Consider the following 20,987-nt stretch of genomic DNA (forward strand, 5'->3'; position numbering starts at 1 on the left):
CATCTATCCTGTCTGGTTATTATAGCATTTAACCATGCGGTTGCTGGCAACGGGGCAAAGACATAGTTTTTTTTACAGGGAGTGTCGGATCCATGGACATATATATATATATATATATATATATATATATATATATATGTATATGTGTGTGGTTCGGCTCTCCTGAACCGAAGGTGGCTGAAACGGGTGCCCGCACTGTAAATGCACATAGAAGAATCCAATGGCGCGGCACTCTGTTCCAAATAGTTTATTTGAGCAACTGGAAACAAGTACAGGGTACAATGTCCTACCGGCACTGTCATCAGCTAAAAACACTTTTTTTTATATATTGAAACACTGCTCCTGTTTACAGTTGCTTAAATAAACTATTTTGAACGGAGTGCAGCACCATTGGATATATATATATATATATATATATATATACACAGTATATATATATATATATATATATATATATATATATATATATATTCTACTTTCTATTGCAAACTTTTCATAACAACATGCAAAGTGTTTATTTGAAATTATAAATGAATGAATAAATTAAAAAAAAACAATCGCTGCAAAATAATCAATAACATTTATTTAACAAACAAAAAGTATATTTACTGATCTCTTTTTTTCATTATTAAATAGTTAACTGTTAAAGTTGCAAACCTACACTGATGTATTGTTTTTATGTTTTTCTCTGTGATACAGTCTCCCATATCCAAAGTGCCTGGGACCAGGGATATTTTGGATATCGGAATATTCCGTATTTTGGAATATTTGCATACCATAATGAGATATCTTGGGAATGGGACCCAAATCTGAACACAATATGAATTTATGTGTCATATACACCTTATACACACAGCCTGCAGGTAATCTTATACAATATTTGCATTAATTTTGTGGCTCAAACAAAGTTTGTGTACACACATGAAATTCATTTATGTTTCATATACACATTATGCACACAGCCTGAAGGTAATTTTATACAATGGTTTTAATAATATTGGGGTTAGGCACTAGGGAGTCGGTTAGGCACTAGGGGGGTGGTTGGAGTTAGGCTGGGGGGTGAGGTTAGGTTTAGGCTATGCGGGGAGGCTTAGGTTCAGACTGCAGAGAGGGAGGGTCAGGTTTAGGGGTAGGGTCAGGATACTTACCAACAGGTATCGGTATCCTAACCTTGTTGGGATGCCGGGCGTTCGGGATTCTTACTACCTGAATCCTGAGCACCAGCATCCTGTACCCAATCTGTCTCTCCCTATAGAAAACCTAACGATTTATGTGAAGAAAAATACAAAAAATAGTGATCGCAGTGCTTGCGGCAGGGTATAGTCTACATCAGGCGCTGCAATCGCATCTGATGGTGCTCGATGTACCAATGCTTTCCTGCACTTTCAGGATATGACATGCGCAAGTGGGCGTCTTAAGAATGGCTGGTGGGCGTCTGCATACACAAAGTGATCGCACGCCAAGACATAGTGGGCGTGCTAATGCCTTGCCGTACAATCGCCTGCCTTGCTGGACGTGCGCTGGATTTGCATACGCATCTAGCGAGCGGGTCTGAATGAGTTCCATAGTTTCAAGGCAAGCCCTCCCTACTCTCTCCTCCCATTTATTATATTAAATAATCTGTGATTAGTTGCCTGTGTATTGTACATCATTGTGAAATAAGCAAATGTTTTACACAGGATTATAAAACTTGCGCTGCCAATGGCATTTATAGGTTACATCTCCTTATACTGACAAGTTCTATTATCTGTGTTTTGCAGCACGTTCCTCTATCTGCATTGTGGTCTTTTTCAGTTGCATTTTGTTCCTGTTGATTAGACCCTGAGTCTCATAATAAAAGGTTTATCACATACAAGCTGTTAAATTAAATATCCTCTTTTGTGAGCTTTTTTTCATCAGAGACGTAATAATAACCCTTTAGGGTACATGTTGCCCACATTAATCATCACCAAGAGCAGGTCATGATATGGTGGATAGTTGCACTGTCCCATGTGTGTAGGGCCGGGCTGCCCATCAGGCACCTTTTGCAAATTATGAAATTTCCAAGCGCCGGCTCGGGACATGACGGCAGTGACGTAATTGACCTGACAATAACCGGGGTCAGGCCGCCAGTCTGAAATACCTGGTGTACAAAATACCTAGTGCGACCAGGGTTTGCAGTGTGAAAGGGGTATTACTATTCTGAGGGGTGCATATGCATTCCGGATGCCAAATTCAGAAGGGTCTCTTGCCACTAGCATGGCATAGGTGTAAGTGCCAATGATAATGATGATGCTGCTGTTCCTCTTTGTCAGTGACAGGCTGGAAATGTGGCATGGAAGAGCGGCTACTGGCACTGACTCTCACATCCTCCGTTCCACCTGCTACCCAGAACCTGATTAACACATCATGGAGCCCAAACCATAGTACTGCTTTGGGCCCCCTGGATATGTAAAAAATTATAGTAAACCTGACCCTCCAGTACCCACTAGGCTTTAGGCATGAGCCTGGGTTGGATAATCTGCTGCACTCTCACCATCCCACCTCTTTCTGGATAGGGGAGGGGGTATTCTAAGTTGGGGATCCTGGTGGGGAGGGGCACCTAATACTCTTTACCGGCCTTGGATCATACTTTCCTACTCTCCCCTAAATTGCGGGAGACACCTGAATTTGTGGACAGTCCCCCGCACCCACGAAAGAGTCGGCGGTCCTGCCACATCTAGTGCCCACTTCCTCATGAATTAGGCACTATGGGGAGGTTACTGTCACAAATCACGGGCAAATGGGGAGGGGCAGTGCCAACAGGATGTGTTTATATGCAAATCATGTCATATTTGTCCTTCCTCACGATCGACCGCGAATCGCAGCATTTCCCATAAGGGGCGGGGCCTATTGATGGCAATGCCGGGTCCCGCCCCCACACCTAGGGTCAGCCGGCATCTCTCCTCTGGGCTACTCTGGAAGGAGAGAGCTGAATAGTAGGTATGTCTTGGATGCTGCTAGAGGTTATTATTACTTGTGATTTTTCTTATCCAGGGCAGCAATGTATTAACTTTTATTTATTTAGTGGTGTTAGATTGTATAGACCTGTATGTAAGGTACACAATTACTAACAGACGGTGCAGTATCAACTACAAAAACAGCACTGGTCTATCTGCTTACACATCACCATTCCTGTTGTGTCACTTACTAATGTAATAAGAACTTTTGATAATAAAAATGAATTGAAATATTTATGACATTTCAACTGTATGACTGGCACTGTTACTACATAATAAGGGAATGTAGGGCCTGATTCAGCTTGGATCGCAGTTGCTAATAAGCACGCAATCAGTCGATTAATTTGCACTGCGCATGTGTATGCATCGCAGTGCGCGTGCGCAAACCAGATGCTGCGGTCAGAACTGCGTATGCAAAGGCTACGCAGACACATGACAGAGTGATTGACAGGAAGTGCCGTTTGTGGGTGGTGACGGGGGGTGGTCGGGTGAACGCAGGTGTGCCAGTGCTTTTCTACGCCGTCACATGAGCGTGCATAAATTATCCACTGTGATACCAGATGCCCCCTGAGGTCTCAAAGCGTGCGCAGAAGTTAGCAATTCATGAGTGAGGTTAGGGCTTCATTAACTGTGCGTCTGGGTCCGATATTACTGGATGTTACCGATTGATTCTCTATGTTGCACTAGTATACGGATGTCACTAAGGGGAAGTGGGTGTCATTATGTCTGGCTGCGTACGCAATGTGAATGCATGTTCAAATAGCACCGCTGATATTAGCAACTGCGGTGCGCGCGTATAAGCAGAATTGCGATCTGTAGTGAATCAGGCCCGTAGTATCAAACTTTACCAGAAGAAATAAAAAAGAAAAATTCTGCTAAAGTTCATATACCCTGAGGGTTGCGTATCCCCTAAACAGCAGCCCCTGGAATACACAGTGGGCCTGATTCAGAGGCGCGCGCAAAAAGCGAGCGCTCGCTCTGAATCAGGGCGGCCGCTTGTTTTTTTTTTACCTGGCCTCCTGGCCACTCGCTAAGCTGTGCCATCGGGCTTGCGACGAGACCCTTGTGGTAGGGTCTCGTTCCCGCAAGCCCCAGTGAGCTTCCTGCTCTAATAGAGCAGGAAGCTCACTACTGACATCACGTGTGATGTCAGTAGGGCCTCCCTCAAACGGCAGGCGTTCCTTCAGGAACGCCTCAGTTTGACCAGCCATCCCCGCCTACAAAACGGGGTGAGCTGTCGATCGACAGCCGCCCCGTTCGTAGTGAGCCCCATAGCGAGTGAATTTCTCACTCGCTCCGGGGCTCGCGCGTGCGCAGTGACCCGCTTGCGAGCGGGTCTGAATCAGGCCCAATATTTTATCAGCGCCTGAGATTTCTTACAAATGTAGTATCATATTTCTTGATTTTATTGAAGCAATATGTATGTTAGCAGATCAGTAGGACAATAAAAATGACAAAATACGATCAAAGATCAACAACAAAATAGATATGCGTCAGAAAAAGAAAAAAACAAGATACAGAAAATAAAAAAATACAACAGCATAAGGGTGTCATTTGGTAAAATAGGGGCCGTGCACCAATAAATAGAGAAACGAACAGTAGGCTACAGTTCCAAAGATAGCAGTTACAGTGCAGGTACAGTTAGGGTGGGTTCTGGGCGATTTGCCTTCGCCCTGGACATCGCATGATTGGCGGTACACACTTAAAAGATTTAATAAACAACGGCACGATCACTGATCCATTAATATGTACAGCCTCACATGCAATATCGTGTGATTGACCGTGCAGCATAGCCAATTACACGATATTGCATGCGACCGCAGGAGCGCACAAATCGGGTATACACACTGCATGATATGCCCGATTTGTCTTTTCGATTCGGCCAAATCGTGCCGATATTGTTCAGGTGTGTACCTAGCCTTAAAGTGCGCATCCACTTGCCCATGGGGTAACGACAGTACGATTACAACATTGTAATCGTACTGTCGTTCCTCTTCCCCTGTAGTGTCTACACTGAACGCTATGTCGTTCAGTGCAGGGACCCTCCCTCATCCCGTACATGGCCAATCTGTCGTTATCGGCAGATTGACCGTCGTGTTCAGACGATGATTGATGTCGGAAACGACCAGCGAGACTGCGCATCGCTGGTCGTTTCCGACATTATACTACCCGATTTATACACGATTAATGAGCGATTGAATGATTACGATGTCATGGATACGCGGCATTAGAATATTTAAACAACAATATGTCCAGAGATAATATAAAACTGAGTCAATTAGTATCAGACCAATTGTAAAGTAAAATCAGATTTTATATCTCAACATTTATATAACTTTATGACATCCATTGAACTGGGACAAAATGTGACTGCCCAGTTACTTAAATGACTCATAATGGAATGTGCCTTTTGCATTGTTGTAAAGTCTTTATTACTGTACATTAGGCAATAAAATATATGCAGACAATTTTCGTAAAACTTGCATCTAAGCTGATACACTCCACTCCAATAAATTGTGAAGAAAGTAATTTCATGGCCAAAAGTTAAATATAACAATAAAAAGGCTTATGCTGAGTTGGCCGCAGATACACTATGTAAATAAAAGTGATTGGACACCCCAGTGCAAGGAAAATGCATACCATGCATACCATTGCACACAAGTTCAAAATGGCCACTAATGTGGCGGTTTCAACAAGAACACTTCGTAGGGAGGCCCATGCACTTGCAGTTCTGTGGAAACAACAAATGTTTTTATCAAGACCACAATGCCACCTGTCATGTTTCCAGGGCGACGCTAGACTGGTATACAGAAAATTCAGTAACCCGGATGGACTTGCCAGATCAGAGTCCAGGGCGTAAATTTACTAAGATGGGAGTTCTATTAAGAAGTGATGTTGCCCATAGTAACCAATCAGATTCCAGGTATTATCTTCTAGAAAGTGCTAGATAAATGAGAAGTAGAAACTGATTGGTTGCTATGGGCAACATCACTTCTTAAATAGAACTCCCATCTTAGTAAATTTGCCCCCAAATCTTAACCCTATTGGGAACCTCTGGGACAAAGTGGAGCGGCAGGTGCGTTCTAGGCTTACTCGACCTTCTTCAGTGTCACAGTTGGTCACTGTACTTAGGGCCTGATTCATTACAGGACGCAACTGTGAATGCAATAGCAATTACACACGCAGTCTGCTAATTCAGTACAATTGCAATGTCACTGGAGAACTACATAAAGACGCCCACTTTACCTTACACACATCCGTAACGTTTAGCAAGACTGCGAAAACATCGGTATAATCGAGCACCATCGCAGCCTCATGCACACTTGCACAAGGTCTGACCTTACTCGGAATTTGCTAACTTTATCGCACACTATCAGGCCTCAGGCTGCGTAGGGCATCGCAGTGGCTAATTTATGCATGCCCATGCAACGGCGTTCAAATGCACTGGCACGCCTGTGTTTCCCCAACCCCCCGTCACCACCCATAAACGGCACTTCTTGTCAATCACTCTGCGATGGGACTGAGTAGTCACTGCGGTCGCAGTTCCGATCGCAGTTGCCGGTTTGCGCACTGCGATGCATGTGCAGTATGCAACAATCAGCCGATAACATGCGTATTAGCAACTGCGTTCCTTGCTGAATCAGGCCCTTAAGGCGGAATGGCAAAATATACCGCCCGCCTGCTGTTGTCCAGGAACATGTGGACAGTTTGCCAAGAAGGGCGTCTGCAGTAATCACTGCACATGGTGCTCCTACAAAGTACTGATGTCAATAAAGTCGCGTTGATCTATTTGCTGTCAGTGTCCAATCACTTTTGTATACACAGTGTATGTCCACAAATTAAGCTCTTAAAATCCACATGTAAAAATAGCGTATTTACATTCATATGCAGAGATGTACGCATCACAAGATGCATCCAGCTTCTCATCAGTAGCAGATGCACCAGCTTACGTCAAACATCCATATACCCTTATATACACAATCAGGTCCAAAGCACAGGAAATGTCAGTGAAAAACTAATTTGATATGTGGTTTGATTGAAATTTAAAACCTTCTATAGTACAGAAGGTATAAAATTCCTTATCGAGCACCAATTAAAGTAGCAAAAAATGTCATTTTAAAATATGACTACTAAATCATAAAATATATGTACAAGCAGGGAAGAGAGCATGTATCCGCTTCAGAGGTTACTACGGAATCAGCCAGTCAGAAGTGGCCAGCTAGTGCCAGTGACTGTCATCACCAACAGCGGGTATTTACACCAGCCCTCAGACAGGCGCTACCGATATGGCTACGTGTATATGTCTCTGTACAAGATTGCAGCTGTCCGCAATTACTCTAACATGTTCTCACCTAGGCTACACTTACACGTACCTAGGTTGCACTTGCATTTACCTATGTTACACTTGCACGTACCTACGTTACTCTTTCACATACCTACGTTACACTACGCTGCACTTGCACATACCTAGGTTACACTTGCAAATACCTAGGTTACAATTCGTTACACTTGCACGTACCTAGGTTACACTTTCACATACCTATGTTATACTTGCACGTACCTAGGTTACAATACATTATACTTGCACGTACCTAGGTTACAATACATTATACTTGCACGTACCTAGGTTACACTACGCTGCACTTGCACACACCTAGGTTACACTTGCACGTACCTAGGTTACAATACACTACACTTGCATGTACCTAGGTTACACTTTATGTTATACTTGCACATACCTACGTTATACTTGCATGTACCTAGGTTACAATACGTTACACTTGCACAAACCTAGGTTACACTACGCTGCACTTGCACATACCTAGGTTGCACTTGCAGAAATCTAGGTTACACTTGCAACTAACTACGTTACACTTGCAAGTACCTAGGTTACACTTTATGTTATACTTGCACATACCTACGTTATACTTGCATGTACCTAGGTTACAATACGTTACACTTGCACATACCTAGGTTACACTACGCTGCACTTGCACATACCTAGGTTGCACTTGCACAAATCTAGGTTACACTTGCAACTAACTACGTTACACTTGCATGTACCTAGGTTACACTTTATGTTATACTTGCACATACCTACGTTATACTTGCATGAACCTAGGTTACAATACGTTACACTTGCACATACCTAGGTTACACTACGCTGCACTTGCACATACCTAGGTTGCACTTGCAGAAATCTAGGTTACACTTGCAACTAACTACGTTACACTCGCAAGTACCTAGGTTACACTTTCAAATCCCTACGTTACACTTGCATGCACCTATGTTACACTTGCAAGTACCTAGGTTACACTTTCAAATCCCTACGTTACACTTGCATGCACCTATGTTACACTTGCAAGTACCTAGGTTACACTTTCAAATCCCTACATTACTCTTGCATGCACCTATGTTACACTTGGCTCTGCCATTCCACCTCTCCAGCAGCAATCAGACAGAAGAGTCAGATCCAAATGAATCTGCATTCGCGCATACTCCCGTGTCTTTCTCTGCAGACTTGTGCAGAGCAAATTTGCGAATTCTATGCTACGCAAACAGGCGTAAGTCTAACTCAGAATCAGCCCCAAAATTTAGAACATAAATATAACGTGCCAGAGAGTCATTTCTTACATAGTTCCCATTCGTTCTCTGCCTTCTTCAGCGTTTCTCACACTGCTTTTGATGTGATACTGTAGTGATGTTTTACTGCCCACAATGTAGACAATACTGCATACCTTGGCAATCATGCCACCCCCAATAATAATGGTCACTAGGATCATAGCTAAGTAAACTTGCTGCATATAGTAGTACACCTTATATTATCAAACTAATCTAATGACTTCTGCGTCACTTTTGCTGGAGAGGCTTTAGGTGTAAATCCTTGGCTCACTTGTTTTAACACTTGCTCTAATTATTACCAAATTTGACATTTAGATCCATCTCCCATTAGTTTCTATGTGACCGTGCTCCAGAGTCATGCAAAATACCTGAGACTTTAATAGTCTAACCCTGCATAAATAACTAGGACTGTATATAGCTGAAGACTTTAATCTTGGAAGTATAAGCATAACCCATGCTCAGTCCCTGCATCCATACAATGGAGATGAGGGAAAATAACATATGAGAATAAACTCATTACTCACCAATGTGCTTGTGCAGATGTCTGTGATAAATGTCTCTCTCTATGCAGCAGTGGTTAGTGATTGGTGATGAGCTAGACCTCTCTCTCTCTCTCTCCCTTGTGTCTCACAGTGTGTCCCACTCCCTCCTGCAGCGTCTCCTCCTTGGCTACCGGCTCCTGCAGCAGATCCTCAGAAGTCACTATGCACTGTGCTTGGTCTGGCAGAGACAAGGCATAACCAGAAGCTCTGAGACAGAAGGAGGGGTGGGTGGGAGGAAGGAGGGAGCTAGCAGCCTTTATCCTTCTAAGGAAAATAGCAAGAATGCAATGGAGGAGGGAAGAACACTGCTGCTTCAATGTGTAATCTGTGCCAATCATAATAGCCACATGTCCCGATTTTTATGTTCATTATTTTTTGGTTGTGTAATGTTTGTTCCAAGACATGTCATACATAATTATATCCTGTGTTCATATTGCCAGGTATTGGGCAATACAGATATATATAGAGTTTGTAGCAATTTTAGTACAAGTTTAAAATAAATACTATTCCAATCAACTGTGTAATTGGTTCACCAAGGGGATTGTAGGCATCTTCCCTGGTGCAGGCTACTACTTGGGTTGCTGATCCTGTTACCTGGCCAGAGGCCACAGGTATGGTTGTAGCTGTCAGGGCACTAACATAATGAGGGGTAGATGGTAGGTTGCCCCTAGGACTGCAGGATGTTTCAGCGTCGAGTCCGGTGGCATCGCGGCCGCTGATCTCATAACTACATCCCCTAGAGAATAAATCACTCTTCTGCAAAATCATTCTGTGGAGAGACTGGTATGAAGAAAACATAACACAGTATAACATAATCACTAATTAGTCAAATTATCCCCAAACCTCCTAGTCTAGACCATTGATAGGCAACCTGGTAAACCTTGGGGGACGCATTTCGCTTGAGTCTAGCTGGTAAAAGTGCTGCACATAGCTCTACTCAACAATAAATGAAATAGATACATTTACTCAATAAAAAGACACCTTTCTGTAAATAGCATATCAGTAGGCAACATGTTACAAGCTTTAAATACACACATATGACAAAGCAGATAGGAACTGTAGCTGCAAGTAAAGACTAGCAGGGCTGCATGCAGCCCTGGAGCTGCCTGTTGCCCATCATTGTTCTAGATTGTAAGCTTATTTGGGCAGTGCTATCTTTGCCTTATCTTTCTTGTAGGGGAATTTGTTTATTGCTTGATCCCCTCAGTGTATAGCCTGCATAGCATGTTAGCACTTTACATTTTAATGATAATAATAGTGGCTTATTTCTCAAAATGTTATTGTGTCATTTCTTAAAAAATATGATAGGTTATATTACATGTTATATTTTAGTTATTCAAAAAAAATGTCATTCTGAGATGGTGTTAACAGAACTGGTATGGTATCAGTACAAGCACCACCACAATACTTGATAAATAGCAGGGATGTGCCGTCAGGGTAGGCAGAGCCTCCCCTGTCATACTCCTGAGATTTGATATAAAAATGATTAGAATAATACAAAGAAGATACTTATAACTTATAAACATCTTCTTTGTTATTGTAATAATTTTTAAGTTAACACTCAGCAGCTTTGAGGAGCTCCCTGAGACCAGAGATGAGACAGCATCAGCTCAGCCTTGCTTCTGTATAGTCAGACACTGCATGCAGAGCTGGGCGTGGGGCTACACCACGGGTAGTAAGCTGCACAGAAAGAGAGCTACTAGAGGCATGCCTCTCAGTATGGGGGTCGTGCCTTGAGCACTGATGGACACCTTGAGTGTGTCATGTGACCAGGAAGTGCACTGCAGTGTTTAGAGATCGGAGCTCAGCTCAATCAGCAGCGGCAAAGGAAGACACAGTGATGTAGGTAGGAGAGTCAATGGGCACTGAAGCTTAGTGTAGTAAGGGGAGAGTTACAGTGAGTAGGGGGTGAGACAGGCTCCGAGCACTCAGACCCATCTCCATGTGTGCCTCCCCAGCCATTGACCTCACCGCACATCACTGATAAATAGGCTCCCCAATGAATAAGTATGGCAAATCCCTTACCATTGAGAGAAGCAGTATTAGCACCTTTAATAACCCCTAGATATTTGGGACAAAGTAGAAAAAGACCTGTCACCGGTCAAAACATCTGTTTCACTGAAAATAGGGGTTTCTGTTATTGGATTAATGCTCCCCTGATCTTTGAGTCAGGGCCAATCCATCACGAAACTTGTCAGAGTTATGATTGGACATGCAGAAAAGAGCATTCGAAGCCTCTCTGCTCACTACATCTTTCATATGACTGTGACTGTGGTTGCCATGGTAATCTCATGACACTTAACAAGTATAAATCATTAATACCATATGTCTTCTTACAGGTAACTTAAAATATATTCCACAGGTTCTCAATCTCAGGGCCTGATTCAGCTTGGTTCTCAAGGCTGCGTTCGCACGCACTCGTTCGATGTTTGCATTCTGCGCATGCATATGCATCGCAGTGTGCGTTCGCGAACTAGCTACTGTGATCGGGTAAGGGATCGCAGTGAGTAAGCAGACCCTTCTGATATTGATTCACAGGAAGTGCCAGTGCGTTTGAACACCGTTACAGGGGCGTGCAAAATTAAGCCCCTGCGGCGGCATAGGCAGCCTGAGCTGTAGATACTGACAGGAGTGAAGTCATGGTCTACCACAACAGTGCGGATGGGTCCGATGTTACCGATGTTTTGGGAAGTACCGATGTAAAGGGAAGTGGGCGACTTGATAATGTGGTGGGCGGCTTTGTATAGTGCTGCAATCGCATTCATTTGCTGCAGCCGGGTGCGTGCGAACGCAGCCTTGCGAACCAAGCTGAATCAGGACCCCAAACATGTCCTCACAAAATCACAGGTGAAATAATTAGCTCCACCTGTGGATCTTTTAAAATGTGTCAGTGAGTAATGAATACACCTGTGCACCTGCCTGAAAAACATGAACTGTGTGGGGTCCTGAGGAACAAGTTTGAGAACCACTGTCATATTCCAACCGGAAGGTTCTCCTCATATTGGGTTGTTGCCGCAGAGCTCGGATTTATACCTCTAAGTTCTCCCCCAGTTTGGAGGGGATGGCTATGGGAGACTGGCACTCGGGATCCCAGTAGTCGAAAAACCGACGCCGGCATCCCGACAGGATTAGGATACAGACACCTGGCGGCAGTTATCCTAACCCTCCCCCTCTCCCTAACCCTCCCACCCCAGTGCCTAAACCTAACCCCCCCTAGTGCCTAAACCTAACCTCCCCCTCCCTGCACCCTAAACCTAAACTTCCCAGACGGTGCCTAACCCTAACTTTCCCGCTAGTGCCAAACCCTCCCTTCAACCCCACTACTTACATTCGGGATGCCAGTGGTTGGGATGCCAGCGTCGGGATTCTGACAGGTGTCTGGATTCCAGCGCCAGGATTTTAAGTGCCGGCATCCTCTGTATATTCAGTATCCCGTTTGGGGTGGTAACTGACTTTTAAATAACTCTGTTGTGAGTGTGCTTTACAAATGGCAAATAACTCTGTTGCGAGTGTGCTTTACAAATGGCAATTGACTTTAAATAACTGTGTGATTTACAAATTTATATTGTGATTATATCAGTTTAACGTATTTGTGTTGCAAGGTCTGATTGGCATGTTTATTTTATGCAGTATTTTAAGATAGATGTTAACAGAATATAGAAATGAATATGATTTAACTATCTGACTCACTATTCATTTTATTATCTGTGTTGTCTATTGAATTTACGGGCACTACAAGCACTGACTTGCTTGTTAATAAGAGGTAAATAGTTGCAAGAATGAAGGTCCCCAGACAATGGGAACCATAGTTTTAACTCCGTAAGGTGCGCAATAAAAATAGCAAGGTAGCATTTTCCAGTGACGAGGTCGGCAATATAACATTTATCCCTGGGAATCACAGGGATATCTCCCCTGAGCGAAGTAGCCTTGTAGCACCTTGGTTCCATATACCACTGTTGTCTTCCTTCTAGTCATGCCGTTTCCTGTTTAGCTATGTGGTGGGGGGGATACTCGTACATTGTGGTGTTCTGGGTAAAAAGCTTCAGGTGTGGGTTTATAAGAATGCTTAACATCTTAACTTCATCAAACTTCCTCCTTTAGGTCCATATACTCACAAACCCTTGTTTGCAGGAAGAACGGAGGTGGGATGGGTTCATGTAAGGACATTAAACGTTTTTCGGTTTTAAGGGAAACATTACAGTAATGGAGCAATCTTATACCTTGTAAAATACATGATATGAGTTGCAGGTAAGTCACAGCAAGGCTGGAAAGTACTGCAGTCAGCAGCCTTTGGGTGGCGCAAGTAGAAGCCATGAGCTCAGCACCTTTAGGCTGCAGTTGAAGCGTACAACACCACGTTTGTGGGGGTAATCCTTAATGCAAAGCCAATTAAAGGTGGATGGCATCACAAGGGCCTACGGTGCCTTGGGCCAGTGGCCCATATGGTGCCACACCCTTCATAGTTAGGATCTTAGTATGGCTAGAGGTGACATTTGCAGTGCTATTGCCTTGCCAGCATGCTGCTGAGTTTTGTTAGATAAAGCCAACACATGTATATCTTTATTTGGGTTGAAGGTCCTCAGTGGGTGTTATTTGTCTAGAAAGCAGAGGGGATGGCATCAATTGTTAGGTGGTTAAATGCTCCTAGCCCAATACTCCTAGCCCAATGCTCCTAGCCCATACAAATCTATTGGTGCAAACAAGCCCTAACACTCTATCATTCATAAAAAGTGCAATGGAGAAACTGAAACTAAGGATATACAGGGACCTGATCAGGAGAAATTACAAAGGAAAGAGATGTAAAGGATGGGAAGTGTGAGGGGCAGGATACTTGAAAGTGTTTATTTAAAAATAAAATCGCTGGTGACATAGAGGACAGGAAATGAAGATGAGGCAGGATAAGCTTCTCTGCAAATAGCTTCCAGTAACTACTTCAAAGCTGTGTCGAAGCTGGATAATTGGCTGAGACAAGATCAGTTTAAAATTGGATCGCAGCGACGCCATCTTGCGACTGGCCACAAGACGCCATTTTGGAAATGAGATCGCAAGACGCCATTTTGCGAATGGCCGCCCAAACGCCATTTTAGATAAACTCTCACTTTAGTACATGTGGCGATATTACTATTAGCATCATGCAATTGTATCTTACACCATTTCTCATACACACAATAATACGCACACTTGCGCTGTTAACTAGTCGCATATTAGCGAATGCATAAGATCCTGTATGAAAACGCTGAATATTAGCTTCATGCACACGGATCTGCCCCAAGTTAACTAGCATCTTCACATCAAACCCCACATACTCACACATTGCATATTCACATACAAGGTTCCATAAGCTTTAGGGTATAAGTTTCAAGTATGCACAGTTACTATAATTGCTATGAAATAAAGATTATTTTGTAACTAAGGTTTTATATGTGACAAGTAAGCCATGTTTGGTATTGTACTGATGCGTACTCTCTCAACAGTATTCCGGTAACATCGATGTAGAGATCGCAACAGGCATTCTCAACTTATGGACCGCAGAGACTTCAAGCAACAAAATGTATATTATATGACCAACTGTTAGGATTTGCATGAGGCGGGAAACCAGAGACCACAAGTTGTTAGAGGCTGGACTGTGTCTATTTGAACCAACCTGTTAGATGCCTTGTAACATATGCCCTCTCCTTTAGGACCAATGGTATTAGCAACAAACTTCTCTATTGTGTTGTCTATTTCTGGGTCGGTATAAATATGTGTGCTCTGACCCTGGGTTTCTAGTCTTCGTGCTGAATGCTGATTGACGAGGGGTTTCTTGCTGATGCCTACATCTGGTCCAGAGAACGCTGCGTATGTATAACTGTACTTGGGTCTGTATAATTCCTTTGTGCTAAATTGTACTTATAACTAGCGTGTAACTGACTGTACTTTTACTTGAATAATACTTTGTGCTTTGGAACCACAGGTTCTAGGTCTGGAGTCTTTATTTACTGTATGACTGCGTACGCAAAATAGCGTCATCCTTAGCGGTTTATAGGCAGGATATCAGAAGGTATAGGCAGGGGTGTATAGAGGTTCAAAGGCAGTATCGTTAGTTGGGTGCTCGTAGTGAAGTCACTTACCCACTCACACGGCACATACGGTTATCGATATCTCACCAAAGGGTGGAGTGGCCACATGCATGGTTTACCTGCAACCGCTCGGTGCTGAGAGATTGCTACCCGTTTTCGTGTAAGCCAGGGACGCTGACTAGAATCCAGGAACAAGAGAGGAAAAAGTTTGTTTTCCTTTGTTGATAAAACCTAACATTTAAAGGGGTGCCGCAGTATTGAACACGCGGCTGAGTCGCAGTTTTGTGCACAGTAAAGACACACTTTTGTGTAAGCAGCTAAAGGTTGTCATATGGTTGTGTGGTAGTCGCATTATTGTGTATGCGACTGGTCGCACAATAGCGTATACATACTTCCGGTTGTGCTGCCACATGTTTAAACAAAGCCATTGAGTTTACATTATCAATTGTTGCTAAATATCTGGGTTAACGTGTATTTTTCTGCGCAGGAAAAAAGTGTGTAACTGTGAGTGTTTGTTTAGGGTGTAACACGGGACCTAAATGTTAAGGGTATCATAGGACCCTTAAGTGCTAGGCGCAGGAGTTGGCCTAGTGACTCGGTTGCAGCTTACCGTTTACTTTACACAAAGCAGGTGTATGGTTTTTTATTTTTGTTAGGGTTCGGCCCCCAGCGTGATTATAGCGTTCAGTAATCAATGTGTGTGATCTGTTAGGCTTATTTGAACACTATAATTGAACCACATAATCTTGGCTAGATTGTGATTGTGAGCTGGTGGGAGAGTGGACGAAATCAACTGGAACACAAAGGGTACTTTGCTGCCCTCTAGCAGTTGAGAAGTAGTCAAAAAGGGATTGCTGAGCCGAAGCGGCCTTTACTTCGGTGAGTGGAAGCGTCTAGAGGTCCTCCATAAGGTTTGCGAATACGTCTTTTTTCCAAGACGTTCGCAGGTAAGTGAAAGTATCTTGACTGTCTTTTACCAGTTTAAATCTTTATTGAAAAACGTAGGAGTTGTCTCAGAAAGGGAACCACGCAAACAATAGAGATGTTAGACAATGATGTGCTGCTAATGGAAGCACCGCTTGGATCGGCCCGTCGTATTATGCATACTAAGTACGGTACTTAGCAATAAGGTATTGTGATGTATGGTTTAAAATGACGATGAAGAGTGTTAGACCGTTTCCCAGAATTGGTAGTTTTGATAAAGATGTATTAGATAATGTCCAGGATCACATCAGTCTGATGCGCTCCCGAGAGAAAAAGGTCAAATATTATGAATGCTTAAAGTTGTGGCAGCGTGAAGGGGATGCGTGGCTTAAAAATGCGCAAGCGACGCAAACTAGCGTTGCGAGCGCATTGCCAGAGAATACATCCGCGACGCTGAATTGCAATGCGGGCGAGCCGCAAAATGGCACGCACGTGCAGCAAGGTAGCGATGCGGAAGGTATTGCCAGCAGTTTACGCGCACCACCCCCACCTTATGTGGATGGAGGTGCAAGTACAGTTATCAAAAATACCCAAAAAATTGAACAAGCAATTTGTACCCTCTCTTAAGCAACTATAAAGAAAATGTTCATGATGTGGATGATGAGACTATTGTAATGTCTGCCATTTCCCATGCTGTACAAATTATAGATGCTATGCCACGACAATCACGAGTGGTGCCGCCATCTCCATCGGTAACAGCAAGGGAAGTGCTAACACCCTCTGCACCCGTACAGGAAGTTGTTAATACCATACGTAGCAGCAACAGATTAAACCCCCAGCCAAGTAATAAGGTCAAAGGTAGCAGTGCTACCGGTCTGCATCTCATTCGGACAATAACTGTTCCGAATGGAAATGCAGATGCAAACGTTGTAGTGCCCACGAGGGAAGTGGTAATGCATTGTCCTTGGACAAGAGCAGAACTAAATTCCATCATAAATGATTTCCCCGATCCCAAAAAGGAACTAGCCAAATGTCAAAGATTTTTGAGGAATTTGGGTAGTTCTCATGAGCCAACTAATAAAGATTGGCGGGTGGTGTTAAGGGCCTGTCTACCACGCTATACCAACGTGACAAAATTTATCACGGATTGTGTATTGGATGGTGACGTTCCCTTAACAGACCAAGTAAACAAAGGTAACATTTCCCGCATTGTAACTCAATTGGGTATATATTTTCCAGTAGTAGTTAACTATAACAAAATTTTCACCATAAAGCAAAAGGAGAGTGAATCTGCAGAAGAGTATTGCGACCGGGCTCTGCAGGCTATCACCCAGTACACTATTAAAGATAGCACTCCCCACAGGGGAATGATAGTCACGGTACTCATGGACGGTCTTAAGGAAAACTTAAAGACTCGGGTTCAGATCTCACAACCTGGTTGGAGGGAAGTCACAATAGATACACTCATAGAATCTGCCATAGAACATGATAAGAACATCTCAAAGAAGAGAGAGATCCAGAGCGAAAAACTAATGGCTGTCAGTATTCAAGCTCTGGAAGGAATGATGGTAACATCACAGCCAACAGACACACTTGCATCTACACACACACCTACACCTGAACAGTTATATGCCCTCACTAATCCCACACAACAGCAAACACAGCTCTATTCTACTAACCCTACACAACCACAGGTCCCACACTACTCACAAACTTCATATCCCCCACAATACCCTTATCCTCCATATCCCTACCCATATCCACCACCTTTTCCCCCTGCTCAAACCTCACAACAACTCGTGTCTTCATCCGATCCATGAATATGTTTTAATTGTAACCAACCAGGACATTTAATTAAAAACTGCAGAGTAAAAAGGGTAGGACCCCCAAACCAGAGAGTAACTGGATATCCCGATAAGGGATATACACAGAGAACAGCAAATGTCCAGCAGGCACCAGCTCCAATTGTGGCCGTTAATGCTTTATTGGAGAATGGTAGCCAATGCTAGGGGTCAGGTCATACCTGTAGTCTACAGATACTCAGGTTAACGGGAAGTACTAGGGAAGAACCGGTCATGATGGTTGATGTAGCTGGTACTGAATATCCTTTTCTTGTAGACACAGGGGCGACCAGGTCAGTGATAAAATCTCCTGTTAATTTACAGGTGACCAGTGAGACAGTACCAACAATGGGTGTAACAGGTAAAGTGGAACATTATCCTTTAACAAAGTCCACAGAGGTTACTATTGGGCCGTTGCATACCAGGCATTCTTTTGTTTTGGCTACTGCGGCTCCTACTAACCTGCTGGGCAGAGACTTGTTATGTAAGATGGGATGTGTTATATATTGCACCCCTGATTGTGTATTTTTAGATATCCCTGAGAGAGTTGCGCACGAGGTGCGGGATATATTGGACACTCCCCAAAGGATAATGTATCACTCTACCAGTTTAAATGAAAATCCGTCCCAGGTGGATCAAATGTACCAAATTCCAGATTCCCTTTGGACTAAGGATGGATAGGACACTGGATTAATGGCAAACGTAAGCCCTGTAATGGTAGATTTAAAAAGCGGTAGGCAAGCTCCAAGAATTCCCCAGTACCCACTAAAACAGGAGGTAGAATTAGGGGTTTTTCTAATAATTGAGCGACTATTGCAACAGGGAATTTTAGTCCGTACAGCTAGTGTAGCCAACAGTCCCATCTTTCCGGTGAAGAAGAGTGGTGGGAAGGGTTATAGGCTGGTACAAGACCTTAGAGGTGTTAATAAGGTCGTAGAGAGCCAATTCCCCATAGTGCCAAATCCAGCTGTCATCCTGATGCAGATCCCACCAAATGCAACCCATTTCACTGTCATTGACCTCTGTTCTGCTTTCTTCTCTGTGCCTCTCCACCCTGACTGTCAGTATCTATTCGCATTTACATACAGAGGAGTGCAATATACATGGACACGGTTGCCCCAAGGTTTCATAGACAGCCCCAGTATCTTTTCCCAGGCATTGCATGACTGTTTACAATCTTTTCAACCTGCCAATGGATCTGTTCTAATTCAATATGTGGACGATTTATTGCTGTGTTCTGATTAGTTTATGTCATGTTTGAATGATACTAAACTTTTGTTGCTTCATCTCTCGCATACAGGACACAAGGTGGCTAAGGACAAACTACAGCCGTGCCAATCCAGAGTAAAATATTTGGGACACTGCCTAACCAAGGGGTTAAGACATCTCACAAATGATAGAATCCAGGCCATACAGAACATGACACTGCCGCAGAATCAACAGCACATTCGTACCTTCTTGGGAATGTGTGGATACTGTAGATGTGGATCCCAGGTTTTTCTATTTTGGCCTTGCCTTTACAGGACTTAATCTCTTCCTCAAAGCCCGATCGTGTCATACACACAGAGGAATCAAAGCAGGCTTTCCTTAATCTTAAGGATAGTCTGACAAAAGCACCTGCATTGGGAATACCTGATTATGAAAAACCTTTTGATTTGTATTGTACGGAAGCCGATGGTTGTGCTGCAGGTGTCCTTACACAAAGATATGGTGATGCCAGTAGGCCCGTAGCATACTACAGTGCCCAATTGGACACTGTGGCGAAATCACTCCCCAACTGTTTGAGAAGTGTAGCAGCTACCGCTCTATTGGTGAGTAAAGTGAGGACGTAGTATTGGGTCATGATATGATAGTATACACTCCCCACGCTGTATCTGCTCTGCTGAATTCTGCTCAAACCAGACACGTCTCTTCGGCTAGGTTTACCAAATGGGAACTAGCTCTAATCGCACCTGCAAACATCACTGTTACACGTTGCAGCACGCTGAATCCAGCAACATATTTACCATATTTACAACATTATGTACAAAGGGTGGAAGGAGACGAGTTGCTGGCAGGGGTGAGTTCAGCGGACATAATGATACACACGATTGTATGGAATATCTGAACCAGACCTTTACTGCTAGACCTGACATACACGACACACCTTTAGAGAAGGTAGATGTGACTTTTTACATGGATGGGAGTTGTCATAGACAAACAGACACAGGTGAATTATGTACAGGTTATGCTGTTGTAAATGACACAGACATCATAGTAGAACTAACTAGAGCATGTGAACTGGCAGCAGGCAAATCTGCTAACATTTACACTGACTCGAGGTACGCGTTCGGGGTGGTGCACGATTTCGGGCTCTATCGCGTCTGAGAAATTTTATGACAGCAGCAGGCACACCAGTTGCACATTCCTGACAATTAAAACACCTTTTAGAAGCAATCCAACTGCCCAAAGCGGTGGCAGTAATCAAGTATAAAGCCCATACATGTGAGGATTATCCGGTGTCATTGGGCAACAACAGAGCCAATGAAGCTGCAAAATGGGCAGCAGGGTTAAAAATGTTTTCTCCCACTGAAAAAATTATGTCTTTCCAAACAATTGATATGCTGAAATTAATTGAGATGCAAAATTTGTGTTCAATTCAGGAAAAGTCCATTTGGAAGTCCAAGGGATGTGGGCAAGAGTCCTCCGGGCTCTGGAGGGACGGACAAGGTAAGCCAGTAGCCCACAAAGCATATTACCCCAGCCTGGCTGAGGCAGCACACTGTCTGACTCATCTGGGAAAGCAAGGTATGTGCAAGTTGGTGAGAGCATACTGGTGCGCACCAGGTTTTTCTTCACAAGCAGAAAAGATAGCAATGTCCTGTCTGACCTGCTTGAGGAAGAACATAGGGAAAGCGATCCCTACCGAACCGTCCCACATTCCACCGACCGATGGACCTTTCCAGGTGATACAAATTGATTTAATCCAATTACCACCTGCAGGAATCTTAAGTATGTATTAGTGTGCACTGATGTATTTTC

General features: G+C 43.6%; 1 protein-coding gene across 3 annotated transcripts in view; it reads right to left on the reverse strand.

Annotated features, from left to right (window-relative positions):
• BOK (BCL2 family apoptosis regulator BOK) overlaps positions 1-20,987 on the reverse strand; it is a 110,696-nt gene that overhangs the window by 36,195 nt on the left and 53,514 nt on the right. The window contains exon 1 of one of the 3 annotated variants that reach the window (XM_088479278.1): positions 9,125-9,352. The exons of the other annotated variants lie outside the window; for them this stretch is intronic. The gene's annotated coding sequence lies outside the window, so the exon portion shown is untranslated. Of the gene's footprint in view, positions 1-9,124; positions 9,353-20,987 lie in introns of those variants that run through there. 3 annotated transcript variants of the gene reach the window in all.

Source organism: Taudactylus pleione, unplaced genomic scaffold (genome assembly GCF_031769625.1).
Source record: "Taudactylus pleione unplaced genomic scaffold, aTauple2 ptg000229l, whole genome shotgun sequence".
NCBI lineage: Eukaryota > Metazoa > Chordata > Amphibia > Anura > Myobatrachidae > Taudactylus > Taudactylus pleione.